At 51.0% G+C, this 18,783-nt stretch overlaps 1 long non-coding RNA gene across 1 annotated transcript in view; it reads right to left on the reverse strand.

The window, feature by feature from the left end:
• Window positions 1-17,631: 17,631 nt before the first annotated feature.
• The window catches only part of LOC140219247 (uncharacterized), a 34,210-nt gene continuing 33,058 nt past the window's right edge, over window positions 17,632-18,783 (reverse strand). Inside the window, exon 2 of the long non-coding RNA XR_011895385.1 lies at window positions 17,632-17,762. This is a non-coding gene — a long non-coding RNA (uncharacterized lncRNA). The remainder of the gene's footprint in view (window positions 17,763-18,783) is intronic.

Raw genomic sequence — 18,783 nt, forward strand, 5'->3', positions numbered from 1 at the left:
AAATCAAAAGCAACCACCTGAGAAAGCAACACTATCGAAATTTGGGTATCTATGTGCCGCCAACTCTGGTAAGGATGGCATGGGACAGAAGTGTGGTGAAAATCACACAGACACTGCTGTTGCATCACTGGCCACAGTGGGCAGCGACTTGTAGGGCAAGAGAGCCAACTGAAACGAACATTATGACACAGTGTCATGCTCCCATGTGACCACTTTCCATGTTATTTTGCATGATACAGCTCAACCTCCAGAAACGAGACTGCAACTTGTTTGTAAAAAAGCTTTCCAAAAAATTATTCATAACACTATTAACATAGCAGCATCTTTTTTGTGTGGGTTCGAGGTTCCCGGGTGCCCATTAATGCAAAAATTCAGGAAAAAAAGAACATGTGTCGTACTTACACCTATTTAACAAGTACGAGGGGGACAACGTTTCTAGTCATGCATCTTCATCATACTATCAAATTTTTAAATGCCTTTTATAATTATTATTACCAGTTATATCTGAGTGCATTGTATGCATGTAGCAGGTGTAAAATTAGGTCAATTGGATCAGATGCCTTATCTGCAAGAGATCCCTATATTCAAGAAATTTGAATTAATATAGGTACGTTAGAGACGCAGTCTTTCAGCATTTTATTGCCTGTGGTTTAAGCATTGCTCAATACTTTTGTGGATGGCAGTTTCAACTGGCACAGCACTGTGCTTTGCCACAGTCACATGTGCCTTCAAAGCGGTGTTTACCATTTGTGTTGATCTGTTTGTGTATGCATAGAGCAAGTTGTTAATTTTTTCCCACATTCTTGTGCCTGCACTAAGCTTGTATAAGGCAGTTACAAAATGTGCGTCACTATAACGAACTGTTCTGTTGAGCTTACACTGGCAAATAGTAATGTTCTGATGGCCGCACTTCTATGTAGGTGCATCGCTAGCTTCGTGTATGTTCTCATGTTTGTATAAAGCTTATATAAGCTAGTTACAAGATGTATGTCACTAAGCATTGCGATATTCTTTAAAGAACTGCTTGGTTGGTTTTACACTTGTGAATTAGTATTGAGGCGGTGGTATTCTCATGTAGACCCACTGCTAGCTTTCTGTGTCCTCACGTGTTTGTATTAAGCTTTTACGAGGGAGTTACAGCATGTACGTCACTAAGCGCTGTGATATTTTTTAAAGAACTGCTTTGTTCGTTTTACACCTGTGAGTAATGGTACTCGGGTGGCACTAGTTATGTGTAGGTACACAGGGACCATTTGTATACATTATGCTCATGTAAAGCAGTTACAAAGTGTATGTCCCTAATCACTGTGATATTTGTTGAAGAATTGCTGTGATGGTTTTACACATGTGAATAATAGTGGTCAGGACACAGTACTTGCGATGTACAGTTGAATTTATACAGTGCCAAGACATGGGCTGTATACGTACCAAAAGAAATGTATGTCATTATATTGTTGTGATTATTACTGTTTGGATTTTATTAAACTGTAATAAAATTGTTTCTTGTATCTTTTGAGGTATGGCAATTTGTCATGCAACCAAACTGAGGACCTGAACTTGTGCATACAAAGAAACAGCTAATTTAAGAATATACTGCTCATATTCTGCTAAACCAGTTTAACAAATCTTGTGCTATAATGCTGAAAAAATGACAGAGCTGACTGGGATGTACAGAAAGACTTCTGCACTAGCTGAAGGACTGCCCCACACTGGAGTTGGTAATGTTGCGTTTATTGGAGTAGAACAGAAAGTGCACTTCTATTAAAAATGTGACAGTTGGTGGAGAAACATAAGGCAGACGAGCAGATGTGGCACATTTTTTCAGCGCCCTCCATGCCTACTACTGCATTTCTAGTCTTCCTGTGCTCTGCGTATAAGCCCCTGTTCAGCCAAGGTTTTTACTCCATGACAGTTGTTCTACTGGGTTCGTAGCAATATTGAAAAAAAAAAAAAAAATCAATGGTTTTCAAGGACTTTCGAGGCCCCGACACAGTAACTTCAAGGACCTCATGCGATGTGTTTAGTAGTTTGGACAGGCGATAACTGGTTCAACAACACTGTTAACTTTAATGCAAACAAAAGAAAACAAAACAAATTGCATTTCACTGATTTCAAACATTTGAAAGACTGCTAATTTGTCTTTCACCGCCCATACTAAACGCACACAAGGAAGCATTTCAAGAAAGCGCTCAAAGTTTTTACTTGGACCTGTTACATTTGCAGTTTTTGAATACTCTTTGGTTTGACAGTGTATTTAATGTCACCTGTTGCCTCAGCTTTTCACCATCAAATAAGCAATAGTCATTTCTAATTTCTTTTTATTGTGTCTGTTGCTGTCGATTTACTCTTCACGGCTTCTCTTCGAATGCCTGAACTGTTGAGAATCCTGCTTCTGCTCCTCCAAGTACATTTGTCGCCGGTTCCATGTACATAAAACTGGTATCTGCAGCTCCTTTATCATTTCAACTTTACGGATGTCGCTTTCCTTCTATTACCTCCACAGACAATTCTCTGTGACATGCGAGAGGGTGTCACAGAAGGAAAAAAAAAACGCTTGGCAATGTCTGCTAAGTCTAGCCAAGTGTAGAAGTTTAAGGACTTTCCAGTACTTCTAAAAATTCAAGGGTTTTCAATGCCTTGAAAATGGTATTTTAGAAATAAAGGGTTTTTAAGGATCGCTACAAACCCTGCGTTCCAGCACCTAAATAATTTTACAAGCTTATTTTGGAATGGAGTTCGGAAATTCATGCTTTTTAGCTAACGCTGCACTAAATCTGTACATTGAAGCCACGAGAGCGCAATCATTTTGGAGTAAAGAAAAATACTGAAAGCTTTTAATACCACTCTTCTTTTTTTCTATGGAGCTTCGTACTGCCTAGTTAAGTCTACGAATATGCCTGGTTTTGGTGGGTGTTTCTTCGACATTTTCTGTGAGAAGCGGATGACTAACCCCCGTATTCAGAAATGTATCTTAATACATTTAGTACATAGTACAAGCACTCTGTTTGGGGGAGTGGAAGTACTCGGTCTGGCGGAGTACTATTACCCCTGCGGGGAGAGTATTAGCACTCTGCGGAAGAGTATTATCCCTCTGTGGAAAAGTACTAGCAATCCCTTGCGGTAAAGTACCAAAACTGTGTCAGGAGGAGTTGACCTACTCTCTCTCAAAGAGGGTCGATCTACTCTCGAAAAGAGAGAGAACTATGGGACAAGCAGCTACTCCCTCAAAGAGAGTGCCCGGAACTCTTTGTTTTTAGAGTGTAGCTGTAAACCACTTTTTCAAATGGTTTACAAGGCACCACCGGTCGGCCCAGGTGGCCTAGCCGGGCCGCTGTGTCTTGAAAGACATCTGCGACAGCGACACAGTCCACCGCACGCTTCTTTTCGCGGCTTAGTACCGTTGATGTGAGACGCAGCACAAAGGTCCATTCGCTCGCTGCTGGCACCGCGCTTCCTGACTCCAGAATTTTGACAGCGAGTTTCCGCGCTCATCGAGTAAAATGTGCTCATGTTTGCTTGTGCGCGCGGGACACCATGCTTGTTAGTTCAGTTACTAGGCCTATGTTTACAACTTTATAGAGCCTATAAAACTACCATCCTTAATTCGTATAGTTAGCTGTCCCCTCATTTGCTATAGCAATCCATGCTTCTTCGCCTTTCGAGCAAAACTGCGACTTTCTTCTTTCGGTTCTCTTTTATTTCAAACCAACAAAAAACACAATAAAAACGGAAAGAATACAAAGGAAACTATCACAGTAAAGGGAAAGCATCATCGCGCAGTGCGGTAAAATTCGATGAGCGTTCCTTTTCATCTTACTGGCCGACGGCGCGCCCGTACTTTAGATATACTTCGGGCACGCGCTCCACTGTTCGGGTACTGTGGCTAGATGGCTATAGTGTGCCCATAGAGTTTCTTCCTACATTACCCAGAGGTAAATCTGGCGCTGCTGCGCTGTTTTATGCATGGGAATTCCAGTATATGGCGGCTTCGGATTGGCATCGTTCTCGGTGAACCTGGACACCTTGAAGTCGCACCTGGCTAGCAGCGTTCCGCCTGTCACAATGATTCAGTTCCAGCTAAAACAGCACGTAAAGAGCTGCTTTAGTTTTGTTATTACACAAGACCATGTTTTGTTTAATTATCAGGACTTGTTAGCGGATGTACAAGTATATGAAACGTAAACTGTACCTGCCGGCCGCTAAAGTTGGAGGACAGCTGGAGGTCAAGATTCGCGCTGCTTTATAAAAGCCTGGCATCTGTTCTTGTTTTTCTTCGCTGGATCATGCATTGTATGTGAGCAAACCTTAATAAAGAAAATGACCAACCCTTCCCCTAGAGGGAAATGGCTTTAAGCGAAGCTTGGCCTTCGTGCACCTGAACTTCGTCGCGGTTAAGTAACCCACAAGGTGCCGGATTACTTCGGCCTCCCACTCTCTCAGCTCGCGATCTTCTCGTTGCTGTCGGATTCCCTGGGCTCGGGTGGCTCCAACGCAGCGGCATCATCCCCGCCAACTGGAAAGAGGCGATCGTCGTTCCCATTCTGAAGCGCGGCAAACCAGCCTCGAACATCAGCTCCTATCGCCCAGTATCGCTGACCTCGGTACCCGGCAAAACGTTGGAGTCGATGGCTTTGAACCGACTAGAATGGATCGCCTCCGCACTCAACGCTCTTGCCCCGGAACAGAGTGGCTTCCGCCGACTCCGCTCGACAGCTGATTCCATCGCGGACGTTGTCGCCACTCTCGTGCACGCTTACAGCCGCCACGAAGCCGCATACCTGGTGCTGCTTGATGTCGAACGCGCGTTTGACGGCCTCCCGCGTGGCACCATCATCCAAGCGCTTCGCGAGCTGCGCATCACCGGCCGCCTACTGGACTATGTGTCGGCCTTTCTTAGCGACCGAACACTCAGAGTGCGTGTTGGCGACGCGCTCAGCACCCCCCGCAGCGTGACCGCTGGTGTTCCTCAGGGCAGTGTTCTTAGCCCCTTTCTATTCAACTTGGCGCTTGCAAGGCTCCCCGATTTCATCCCGAAGCTGACAGCCTTCGAAGTCCGCGTGGCGATTTACGCCGACGACATCGCTCTTTTCGCTTCCGGGCCCACGGACTATGGCTACCAAGTGCGGCAATCACTGCAGTCTGCTATCAACGCCGTGGACGAATACCTCACCAGCGTGGGGCTTCAGCTCTCGGCGTCTAAAACCGAGGCGCTAATGATCCATCCCCGTGCTAGCCGTGCTCGCTCCGAAGTGCCCACGCTCTCGCTGCGCGGAAGCCCCCTCCCGTGGCAGAGAAAAGTTCGCTACCTGGGCCTTCACATCGACTGCAGCCTGAACTTTAATGTGGCAACCACACAGCTCTGCAGGGACGCCAGGAAAGTTGCAGGCGCCGCACGCTCCCTGCTCGCCCGTGGCTGCGGCTGCACACCGCATCTTGCGCTCCGAGTTTATATAACTCGATCGCTACTTCGCGAGCGCTCTACGCACTCCCGCTCACCAACGGCAGCGCAGCCAACTGAAGGGCCGTTGACGTCGAACACCGCACTGCAGTTCACCAGATGTACGCGCTTCCCCGCTTCTCGCAAGTGGGGGCAACTCTCGCCGAAGCGGGAAACTGGCCGCCCTCACTTCGTGCGAGGAAACAGGCGCTTCACCACATCGAGCGCCTGCAACGGTCGCCACAGGGCCAGTCTCTCGTGTGCCGCCTCCACACCCTCGAGGGCTCGGGCATGGGTCAGCATGCCACCGACTTCAACGGCCGCATCGCGTCTCTGCCGCAACTCCTTCCCTTGCCGCCATCGCCACACGCTTCCCCGCTGCTTGACGTTAACATCAGCGTCTCGGCGTCACGAGCAAGCGCCGAACAGCACTATGTGCCATGCAGCAGGAGACGGCTGCACTGCTTCACGAACAGCTACGCGACCGCCTCCTAGTCTACACTGACGGCCCTGTCTCCAGTGACGGCTCCGCTGCTGTTGCGTGCACGGCACCGGACATTTTTGCGTCCCGGCAGTGCCGTCTCCGTTTCCCTGCCTCATCGACAGTCGCCGAACTCGCGGCCATCGACCTTGAGGCTGACCTTCATCACCAGTGCGGTGTCTCGTCTGCTGCGATCCTGAGTGACTCGCGCGCGGCTCTGTGCATGCTGCGGAAAGACTGTGCCGGTGTCCCACTTGTGCAGCGCGTGGGATCGAAACTGCGCCACGTCGTAAATCAGGGCTGCGACTTGGTTTTGCAGTGAGTCCCCGCGCACATTGGCCTGCCCGGAAACGAAGCAGCCGACGCCATTGCTAAGCAAGCTCTCGCGGCTCGCTTCCCCCTCGCCATCTCCGTCACTCGCTTCGACGTGGCCAAGACGGCCATACTGCGCACCCTCCGCGCGCATCATCCTAACTCACGTGTTGCTGCGGGGACGCCCCCTCGCCTCCTCCCCCGCGCCGGCCTCTCCCGCTGGGATCGCTCCTTTCTCCTGCGGCTGCGCGTCGGCTGCTACAGCACGGCCGCCCGATTGCACAGACTGCACGGAACAGGCAGCCCCGTGTGTACGGAATGCGGCGAGGATGAGACACTGGAACACCTTCTCCTACGTTGCCCATCCTTCGACGTTGAGCGCACCGCGCTCTGTGCTTCATATCGCCGAGTCGGACTACCGTGCAGCACGGAGGGTGATCTCCTATTTCCCGCAGCCCCCGCTCCATCGCCAAGAGAGCGCTTGCTGCCCTCCTTGGCTTTTGTGAGGAGACTCAGCTGAGAGCGCGGCTGTAAGCCCCGCTTTGCTTCTTCTTTAACCTTCTTGTTTTTTTTTTCCCGCTCTCTTTCATTCTCTCTCTAATCTTTTTCTCCCCACTCCCCTTACCCCGTGCAGTGCTGTTGAGGTGCCCTCCCTTGAGAGACAGTTACAGCATTGCACTTTTCTCTTCCTTTCATCTTAAAATCACTACTACTCGGGTGGCTCCAAAGACGCGTTCAAAGTCCCACGTTATCGGCGCGCGGGCAAGCGCCACTCGACGCCGGGCGCGTCGGAGTGCGCTGGACGCGTCCGGTTACGTTGGCGGCGCCGGTTCATCTAAAGGGCCGTTTATAGTCCGACGTAACGCCCGCGCGCGCGCGCGCGCGCGCACGCTACGTCACGTCGGCGAAAACGACCCCTCTATAGTCGGGCGCACCGGCGCAGCCAACGTAACTGGCGGCTTCCAACGCGCCCCGACGGGCCCGGCGTCGATATGGCTCCTGAGCCATTCGCGCGTCGAAGTCGGCGGAACTCTGGCACCACAATGCATTGCGCGCGAAGAAAAAGGCGCCAACACAACTCCGCAGACGGCTTCTGCGGACGGCGCGCGACTTGGCGAACCTATTGCGCATGCTCCGAAGATAGCAGCCTACGGCGCGCGCGTTGAAGTATAGAGGGGATGGCATCTCGGCTGGCGCAGCGCAACCGACGTAGCGTGACTGACCGCGAACGACGCTCGCCCGCGCGCCGATAACGTCGGACTATAAACGGGCCTATAAGGGCCGTTTGTAGTCCGACGTAACGCACGCGTGCGCGCACGCTACGTCACGTCGGCGAAAACGACCCCTCTATAGTCGGGCGCACCGCCGCGGCCAACGTAACCGGCGGCTTCCGACGCGCCCCGACGGGCCCGGCGCCGATATGGCCCCTGAGCCATTCGCGCGTCGGAATCGGCGGAACTCTCGCACCACAATGCATTGCGCGCGAAGAAAAAGGCGCCAACACAACTCCGCAGAAGGCTTTTGCGGACGGCGCGCGACTTGCCGAACGTTCTGCGCATGCTCCGAAGATAGTAGCCGACGGCGCGCGCGTTGAAGTATGGAGGGCATGGCATCTCGGCTGGCGCAGCGCAACCGACGCAGCGTGACTGACAGCGAACGACGCCCGCCCGCGCACCGATAACGTCGGACTATAAACGGCCCTTTAGGCTTTAGCGGCTGAATCGGCGGGCCGACGGCGAGCCCTTTCCCGGGCAAGTTGTCGCCGCCGCTCGTCGAATGCTGCTAGTTTGTCGGGGGAACGCCCACAACGTGTGGCCATACAATCCGTTTTCCGAGAATGAACTGAACAGAAACGAAGCCGGCACAGCGCGCGCGATAACCGTTTCTGCCTTATCTTTCCACGGCTGAAGCCGAAAGGCTCTGATTGGTTGCGGAATACTTGATAATGTTTCGCGCTCCGGCATCGGCGCAGCGGTCAGCTCATCAAACGGCCGTTTCCCGCAGCTTTTTTTTTTTTTTTTTTTTAATTCGAAAGCATGCCCTTAGGCATAATACAAAAGATGTTAGAAATACACGAACAGATTCGACTCGTGCAAGAAATCTAGGAGTGAACGATGATGGGGTCCACGAATCCAACGTTCAAGGTCGGGTGGGCGGCCAGGGCGAAGGCCTGTTGCCCGGAGATGGCGGAGACGGCTTAGATGAAGCCCTGGGCACGTCCATAATAGGTGTGTCACTGTCACATTTTGGATTCCTGTGTTGCAAAATGGGCACGATGAGCCGTAAGGACCATGGTATTGTTGTGGCCAGAGAGCGGTCACAGACGGGGTGAGTGCGACCCCGACACGTAGCCTCCTTAACGTAACCTCCTCTCGGTGGGTTAACCCGCCAGGGAGGTCTGACCCACACGGAGGTATGAGAGCTCGTGTGGTACGTCGGAGGTTTTCCTTTTCCCGGATCAGTCGTCCACAGGCGTCTTCAGGAAAATGTGGAAGTGGGTATGTTGTAATCTGTGGGTGGGTTGCCATATCTGCTTCAAGGAGACCCGGCAGGGCTGCTCGAGGCACCCACTGGACGCGTATGAGGATATTCGTAGTGGCAGCAAGACGGTGAATGCTATCTGAGAATAGAGTGGACCGAGACACCCTACGCATGTCGTGGATGGCTTGAGTCGAGTCTGTGCGAATGATGAGTTGAGAGTAGCGAGCATCTTGAACAGTAGGTAGCAACGCGGCCAAGCCGTCTCGTATGGCAGCAAGCTCGGCAAGGTAGGCCGGTGGTGCAGGATCGGCAACATACGAGCACGTTTGGCCTGCCTCTGGTATCAATGGACACACGAGAGCTGTGTGAATCATGGTGCCATTAACACTGGCATCAGTGTATGCTACAAGAGTCGTATCGTCTTGATTGTCATCGGCACGATGAAGGCGGGAAACATGGGCATTCGCCTGACGAGGAACCGGGCTATACAGACGACCAAGAGGCTTATTGTCACTTAATTGTACCCTTTTCCACGGAGCTACATCGGGTCTCGTAGATGCTGGATTGTCTATTTCGTGTCCCATGTACCAGGCCAGTGAAGCAGCCGAGCCGAAATATGATGGCTTTAGGGCGCGCGTGCATCGACGTTGGTGTACGAGTTCGTCAATAGTGTTGAGTTGGGACTCAGCCTGTAGGGTTGGCAACGGAGTGAGACGTGGTAGTCCTGTTATGGCCCGCATAGCTTCATTATTAATGGCCTCAAGGCGAGCCCATTGTGCCTTCGTGAGATGATGAAACTGGGCTCTGTAGACGAGTCGTGGTTGCAATACAGAACGGACCAGAAGGCGAGCCATGTTGGTGCTCGCTCCGCCAGATTTCTTCGCAATCCGACGTATCAACTGTATCGTTTCTGCGGCCTGTTGCTTTGCATTCTTGACCCATGGTCCCGCAGATCCGGAGGAATCCATTTCAAGGCCGAGTACACGGAGAGTTGAAGCCTCATGTAATGGTTGCTGATCCAGAGTTAACTGAAGAGGCCGGAGTGCCAGTAGACGGCGCCCATACTTGTTCGCTACTGACATGTACGTCGTCTTGTCCTTGGAAATATCAAGGCCTATCTGAGCACACCAGTTATGCGTCATGTTTAGGGCCTCTTGGAGCGCTTGTTCTTGGTGGCAGATTTCAGGATGAACTGACCAGACAGTGATGTCGTCTGCGTACATTATGTACTGTGCGTTATGTATCGTGGCTAGCTTCCAGGCTAGTGGAAGGAGAGCAATATTGAAAAGGACTGGTGCGAGCACAGATCCTTGTGGGACACCCCGATGTGCGACGAAATGACCTACTGCTTGGCCAGCCAGGCGAATGGAGAAGGTGCGAGCGCACAGGAAGGCTTCGACGAATGTGCAGACACGGCTAGGGAATTGAAGCCAATGAAGAATTCCGACAATTGCTTCGTGACTCACATGGTCGTATGCTTTACGAATATCCATTGCCAGAATCGTGCGAATTCTTCGGGAGTGGCCTCCGATGAGAACCATAGAAGATAGGTACGCAAGGCCATCCTCTGCGCCTAGATGAGCACGGAACCCGATTTGGCCAGGATGATACCATGAGTACCGCTCGAGCCACCATGTAATACGTGTCGCGAGCATACGCTCCATCAGCTTGCCTAACGTTGAGGTTAGTGCTATTGGGCGCATATGAGCGATATTATCTTGGGGTTTTCCGGGTTTGGGAATAGGGACCATTTCTGCATGCCGCCAAGAATCGGGAATGACTCCTGTAGCCCAAGCTTCGTTTATGGCCCCCAACAGCACTTCGAGAACCTTGCCTTCCGTGTTTTTATAAAGTTCATACGGTATGCCATCCGGTCCTGGTGCCTTGCATGGCTTCGACAGGTCGATTGCCGCTAAAAATTCCGCCATAGTGAAGGCAGCTTGTATACCCTCGATGTCAGAGAGCGTAGGCGGCGTGCCTGCGTCCGCGGGAAGGCAGTTTTGAACAACGAAGGGAGGCGGTGCTGTGTCCAAAGCCGGAAAAAAGGTGTGGGCGACAGTTTCTGCGAATACTGCTGGTGTCTGGCCCGATGCTAACAGGGCGCAGGCTGCGGGCTCTGGAGGGCGCCGACCACGTTCCATTACTCGGAAGGTGCGCCAAATGGAGGCATTGGACGACGAAGGTCCGAGAGAAGAGCACCAGTCCATCCAGCGGCCACGTTCTAAGCGGTGTTCATGGCGCCGAGCTACTGCAGTAAGGCGTTGGGCCTCTAAGCGAAGGGTATTTGATGCAGGGTCACGTTCTGATGCAAGTTCTGCTTGGCGGCGCGACGCCCAGAGACGCAGAAGTTGCAAATCAGGAGCGGTTCGCGATTCATCAACCCACGACGTACGTGTCGCCTCAACTAATGCCGCCTTAAGACAATGGGACGGGTCCACCATGAAGTTGGATACATTGCTTTCTGATACCGCCCTGTATCGATCCCAGTCCACCACTCGACATAGTCGGCGGAGGCGGCCTGTTCCGCCCGAAGACAAGCCAAGGTGAATCGGATGATGGTCGCTACCCCAGCAGTCGGGTTCACATGACCACGAGACGGTCGTCCTTCCTAGCCACCAAGATAAGTCCGGTGAGTGTGGCGGCGCGCAAGGGTGGTCTCGCCGACGAGTAGGCACTGACACATTATTAAGCAGAGTGAATTGGGCGTCCATAAATGTGTCCAGCACACATGTACCACGCGCACTGGAAATAGCGTATCCCCATGTGGTGTGGGGCGCGTTAAAATCTCCTGCGACCATAATGGGGCAACCAGGATGTTTCTGTCGTAGGTGCGCCAGCCAGCCGAGACACAACCGAGCCGCACGACCGCTGTAAGGGCGGGCATAGTATGAAACGATGATAACGTCCGTGCGTTGGAGACGAACCAATACGGCCACAACTTCTTGCCATAGAGTACACCACCGTGAAAGATCAACACGAGTCTGATGAAGAGTGCATCTTACATACGCTGCAACCTTTCCTGGAGGGACATCGGGCGTAGCACTCCTACGATCCAACATTGAAGGCGATGAGTATGCCACAAATCCTGGAATGGGTGGCAGGCCGTTGGATTCTTGAAGCAGTAGAGCCCAAGCATGCAGCTTCCCATATCTGAGACGCTGACGCAGCTCTCCGACCTTCCCCGCGATGCCGCGACAGTTCCACTGTAAGATGCCTTCTGGCACACTTGAAGACGTAGCAGCCATCATAGATTAAGATTGGCCAGTAGAACCGAGGTGAGATGCTGGAGCTGTTGCGCAACGAAGCGCAGGAGTTCTTGGGGTGAAAGAGGCTTCGACACAGATGCCGGGTTAGCCATATGAGCAGGACTAGACGACGACGGTGAATGCGACGGCCGCGCTCCGTCATGACGACGCCGGAGCACTGTACGGCGTTCCTTGAGACGTTGGATCTCCCTTTCAAGGTTGGCGAGGCGAGCGTCGATCTCGAACTCTTCGTCTGCCAAAGGAAGCGGCGTGTCTTCTATCGATTGTGATGCCCGTTGCGGTCGTGAAGTGGACGACCTAACAGCTGCGCTATAGGTACGAGTGGCAGCATCACTTGTCTCTGTACTTGCTTTTGTCGCCTGGCTAGCGTCCTCTTCCAGCGAGGCCAGTACGGCGTAACGGTTGTACACAGGGACTTGTTTCATTGATGAATCTCGAGGGGTCCGTGCTGGCTGTCGATAATGGCGTTGTCGAACCTTCTTAGTGGCCTTCAACTTCGTAGGACAGGTCGTGGAAGTGATGTCATGATCGTTTGTTTGGCATAGGCCGCATCTAAACGATGCTGACGGTTCAGGCTCCATGGTGTCGTCTTTAGGTGGGTAGGGGCAGGATGATTTCATGTGTCCCTGTCTAAAGCAAGAGTAGCAGTACACAACGGAAGGCTTGAACGGACGCGGGCGCAGTACGCAGCCGTAATACAGGATACGTTCAGGTGGGGAATTAGGACCTTGAAGCGTGATTAGGCACGTACGACCGCTGCCTAGGTAGCGAGCAGCCACGACCTTGTGTGTGGGACACGATAGTTCCTGCAGGAGCCCCTCGGGTTCTTCGTCAAGGTCAACGCCATTAACCACGTAGCGTCTTAAATCTGTACCACTGGCGAGGTATGCCTGGACTGGAAGGACACACTCTTCCGAGACTTGTATTTGTTGCAGTTCTTCGAGTTTATAAACTAGTGCCATAGCAGACACCCATACTGAGACCGTATTAGTTGGTTTGTGTAGAGCAAAACCTTGAAATCGGGAAGTCTCGAGGCAGGCATCCAGGGCCGCTTGAATGATACGGTTGTGCAGAGTGGACATGTCATATCTAGCACGAGGCTTGATAACCACTTTGTACCACGATGTCGTTGGCGACTCCGGAGACGTGCGTGTCGGTCGTGCAGGCAGGCCTTGTGATGAGCGAGGTCTTTTCGGGGCTGCTGGAGCTACATTTTCATCCGATGGAAGGCCAGTAGCTTCCTTCGTCCTCTTGGCTGAGGTGTGCGCCACGACAGCAGGGCTGTTCTGGTCCATGTTGGTGGTATCCATGCTCAGGGTACCGCCTTCACCCGTTGCACTTGTCCCCACGGAGGAGACGTTCCTGGCTTGGATGGCAGTTGCATCGGTAATGTTCCGCTCCCTCGACGCAGCGGACAGCAGCTTGGATGCTCCGCGCCGGCGCGGCGAGTGCCGCGGGGGCACTCGCACCCGCGAAGCCGCACAAGAACTCGAGCTCGACGGCGCAGCAGGAGGGTGTAGATGACGACGTACCTTGTAGATAGGCGCCAGTAGTAATTACGAACCGCCAAAGCGGTCCATAAACAACAGAGTCCCAGTAGCGGGGAAAAGAAACCAGCAAACGGGGCGAAAATCCGGAGCTACGGAAAAACCTTTCCCGCAGCTTCCTTGCTCTGGGAGCAGCCGGGTTTTTGCGTGACCACTATCACGGCCGCTGGATAAAAAAAAAAAAAAAGAAAAAGAAACTTTCGTTTTTTTTTTTATTCAGCGGCCGTGCCACTACAACGCCACTTGTGAGGGAATACATGCTTAGCTTGGAAAATCACACTCCCTTGCACCTTGTGAAAAAAGATGACCAGCGAAGCTGTGTATGTGGGCCCCTTAATGGCGAACTGCACCTCCGTCACGGGTCAGCCCGGCATTGCACTATCTTCGGGATCGGCCCACGTATGGGGAATGCTTATCGCTTGCGCCACTTTCGCCGCTGACCCGCCGTAGTTGCTCAGTGGCTATGGTGTTGGGCTGCTGAGCACGAGGTCGTGGGATCGAATCCCGGCCACGGCGGCCGCATTTCGATGGGGGCGAAATGCGAAAACCCGTGTACTTAGATTTAGGTGCACGTTAATGAACCCCGTTAAAAACAGTGCAGAAGAAACTAGGAATCGGCAAGAATCAGATGTATGCGTTAAGAGACAAAGCCGGCAATATCATTACTAATATGGATGAGATAGTTCAAGTGGCTGAGGAGTTCTATAGAGATTTATACAGTACCAGTGGCACCCACCACGATAATGGAAGAGAAAACAGTCTAGAGGAATTCGAAGTCCCAAAGGTAACGCCGGAAGAAGTAAAGAAAGCCTTGGAAGATATGCAAAGGGGGAAGGCAGCTGGGGAGGATCAGGTAACAGCAGATTTGTTGAAGGATGGTGGGCAGATTGTTCTAGAGAAACTGGCCACCCTGTATACGCAATGCCTCATGACGTCGAGCGTACCGGAATCTTGGAAGAACGCTAACATAATCCTAATCCATAAGAAAGGGGACGCCAAAGACTTGAAAAATTATAGACCGATCAGCTTACTGTCCGTTGCCTACAAAATATTTACTAAGGTAATCGCAAATAGAATCAGGAACACCTTAGACTTATGTCAAGCAAAGGACCAGGCAGGATTCCGTAAAGGCTACTCAACAATAGATAATATTCACACTATGAATCAGGTGATAGAGAAATGTGCGGAATATAACCAACCCTTATATATTGCTTTCATTGATTACGAGAAAGCGTTTGTTTCTGTCGAAACCTCAGCAGTCATGGAGGCATTACGGAATCAGGGTGTAGACGAGCCGTATGTAAAAATACTCAAAGATATCTATAGCGGCTCCACAGCCACCGTAGTCCTCCATAAAGAAAGCAACAAAATCCCAATAAAGAAAGGCGTCAGGCAGGGAGATGCGATCTCTCCAATGCTATTCACAGCGTGTTTACAGGAGGTATTCAGAGACCTGGATTGGGAAGAATTGGGGATAAAAATTAATGGAGAATACCTTAGTAACTTGCGATTCGCTGATGATATTGCCTTGCTTAGTAACTCAGGGGACCAATTGCAATGCATGCTCACTGACCTGGAGAGGCAAAGCAGAAGAGTGTGTCTAAAAATTAATCTGCAGAAAACTAAAGTAATGTTTAACAGTCTCGGAAGAAAACAGCAATTTACAATAGGCAGCGAGGCAGTGGAAGTCGTAAGGGAATACATTTACTTAGGGCAGGTAGTGACAGCGGATGCGGATCATGAGACGGAAATAATCAGAAGAATAAGAATGGCCTGGGGTGCGTTTGACAGGCATTCTCAGATCATGAACAGCAGGTTGCCATTATCCCTCAAGAGAAAAGTGTATAATAGTTGTGTCTTACCAGTACTCACCTACGGGGCAGAAACCTGGAGGCTTACGAAAAGGGTTCTACTCAAATTGAGGACGACGCAACGAGCTATCGAAAGAAGAATGATAGGTGTAACGTTAAGGGATAAGAAAAGAGGAGATTGGGTGAGGGAACAAACGCGAGTTAATGGCATCTTAATTGAAATCAAGAAAAAGAAATGGGCATGGGCAGGACATGTAATGAGAAGGGAAGATAACCGATGGTCATTAAGGGTTACGGACTGGATCCCAAGGGAAGGGAAGCGTAGCAGGGGGCGGCAGAAAGTTAGCTGGGCGGATGAGATTAAGAAGTTTGCAGGGACGGCATGGCCGCAATTAGTACATGACCGGGGTTGTTGGAGAAGTATGGGAGAGGCCTTTGCCCTGCAGTGGGCGTAACCAGGCTGCTGATGATGATGATGATGATGATGATGAAAGAACCCCAGGTGGTCGAAATTTCTGGAGTCCTCCGCTACGGCGTGCCTCATAATCAGAAAGTGGTTTTGGCACGTAAAACCCCATAATTTACTTTCGCCGCTGGTTTGGCTGGCATTGCACTATCGTCGCGATTTTTTTTTTCTACACGAGGGGCAGGAAGGCATCAAAGTCGACCTGCCGCGAAGCGTGCGGAACCGACTAATAATCCCACCACTACCTCAAAACATGCACCCAATCCATCACAAGGAACGCAGAGAGAAACGGGCCGAGGCTCTTGAGAAGCGTTTTAAAAACTCGAAGGACGTGCTCTACGTTGATGCTGCAGAGTATGGCAACGGCCGCATGGCCCTAGTTGTAGCGAGCGCTGAAACTAGATTGATAGCCAGTGGCACAGTTCCAACGGATTGCTCTCAAATTGGAGAAGAATCTGCCATAGCACTTGCAATTGCAAGTACTTCAGCCAAGATTATAGTCAGCGACTCTAAGGTTGCGGCGATGAACTTTGCCAGAGGCAGAATTTCTCCCGAGGCGAACAGAATCCTGCAGACCTGCAGAGATAGCAGGAAAATTGAAATAATCTGGGCACCTGCAGACGCCTCCCTCGCTGGGAACGAGGCGGCCCACGAATTAGCTCGAGGACTTACATTCCGAGCTGGTGGGCTAGCCGAAGGCTTCACGGGGCGAGACCGCTTAGTGTGCTATAGAGAGATCACACAGCACTACAGACTAGGGCGGGTTAAATATCCTCCGGCTGATGCATCCTTAAACAAGAGCCAGGCTTCCACTTGGCGTCGCCTGCAAACCAACTCGTTTCCAAGCCCGGTGTCGTGCAGCCTCTACTACCCGGGTCAGTACTCCAGCCAGTGTAAGCTATGTAAAGCCAGGGCGAATCTTAATCACATTCTGTGGGAATGCCCACAGGCTCCCTCTGAGGGAAGAATAAAGTCTTTAGAACAGTGGGAGACCTTATTACTCAGCTCCAATCCGGAGATTCAACTGAAGACCGTCCAACTGGCCGAAATCGCCGCTAGGGTCCAAGGACTCCTGGCCGTCGTCTAGGTGGGAAGACTTAAAGCCTTCCCTACATCTGTTGGACAAATAAAGTTTTACAATCCAAAAATCCAATCTACACGCGGACGCGACCGTGGAAAAAGTAGACCTTAACAGCTTCGCGGAAAGAACTTAACCCACGATTACGACAGTTAGTAATGCGAAGTTTGAGCGAAGCTCTGTGCGTATTTACATGTAGTGATTTATTAGCTGGCGCGGACAATCTGTCTCGTGCGGCATGTTGCGAACGGAGCAGACGGAGTGAACCGCTGTAAAACAAGGAACATTCGAGAACAACGATAGCGGTGAGTATAGTCGACCATCATCGAAAACCTTTACTTGCGGGTCAAGCGCGTCGGCTTTTATACGTGACTCGTCGAAGGGTCCACAGTGATTGCTGATGCCCGCGTGGCTTCAAGAAAGTACTACCATAGAGAAAGAAATTATACATGAGCGGACACTCCCACAGAGCCCAGCGGCCGACATGCCTGCAGCGCACGAAGCCGCCGGCGTTAATACCTGAACCACACTTCCGATTTCGGTTTTGGGCGCGCGCGTTTTGAACGCTAGCTGGTTCGCGTTATGCCGGCTGCGCTGATCGACGTTTTTTTTTTCATTTTGCTTCTACAGCTCAACGGCCCACACTTCTCGTGCAAGATTGTTTTATTATTAAGGGAACATGATTGCGAACGATCTTTACAAGCCTCCATCGAATATGTGCCACGTGCACTTTCATAAATACGCAACACGCCTTGTGATATGAGGAAATATTTATTTTATTTTATATACATGCTCGTTGCGGGCTTTTTGCGCGTTCATCCAACGTTGTGGCACCAGGTAAGCAGCAGTAGTTTCCGTACCAAGCTTCACCGGACGGCGTCAGCTGAATAAAGTAAATTACAACCATGTGTCATTTTGGTATAAACACCTACGAATAATGCGCGTAGAGGCTAAATGTGCGAAAGTGGTGAATGGGCGGCATTACAAACAAAAGCAGTTCGCTTTTATATATATGGCGTAAAACATACCCAACTCATCCCAAACAATACCGTACACACCAAGAAAACAACCTACTTCGAAGCATTCCCCTCTTCCCAGTACTTATTTCCTGCACTTTAAGAACACGAATACACGGGCTACTGCGCGTTTTCAGAAGAACTTGGCTACAATCGACACGATAGTACTCTACGAATACACAGAGGTGACCACAACACAGGCCCTCAACCAGACCATGCTGGACGCTCGCAGAATTCCTTCTACTCGCACTCAAGACAAATGCGTGGGTGCAAAGCCTATCTTCAGTCGTGCAGGAGACAGAATTTTTGAGTTCAAACTTCCTACCGTTTGAGCTTCTTGGCGTTATCACTTAGGAGTACTGCCGGCGCAAGCGACACACTCCCGTGTTATCACTCTTGTTATCACTTCGACAAGCGAGAGTACCGAAAGAAGGATTAAGTTGTTGCGGAGCCATAAAAATTGTCACGAACTTGTCGCAGTATGATTCAGTACACGCCAAACTAACTGTGTCACCATGGCCGAGCTGCTTTTCACTGCGTCGCGACAGGCGCGGCGAGCGTGCCTGACAAGTAACAAAAAGAAGTACCGAAAATATTGTTCAACCATGTTGGGTATAGAGAAAGCGCCATGAACTTGTCAGTGCATTAAAGCATAGAGAAAGGAATACAACAAGAGCGGACACTCCCATAGAGCCCAGCGGCCGAATTGATTGCAGCGCACCAAGCCGTGGGTGTTAAAACCTGAAGCACACTTGCGGTTTCGTTTTTGTGCGCGCGCGTTTTGAATACTAGCTGGTGCGCGTCACGCCGGCTCCGTTTTATTTATTTTTTGCTTTTGCAGCTAATGTTTATTTAAATATTTATTTTTTATTTATTAAATATTTATTT

This window comes from Dermacentor andersoni, chromosome 7 (genome assembly GCF_023375885.2).
Source record: "Dermacentor andersoni chromosome 7, qqDerAnde1_hic_scaffold, whole genome shotgun sequence".
NCBI lineage: Eukaryota > Metazoa > Arthropoda > Arachnida > Ixodida > Ixodidae > Dermacentor > Dermacentor andersoni.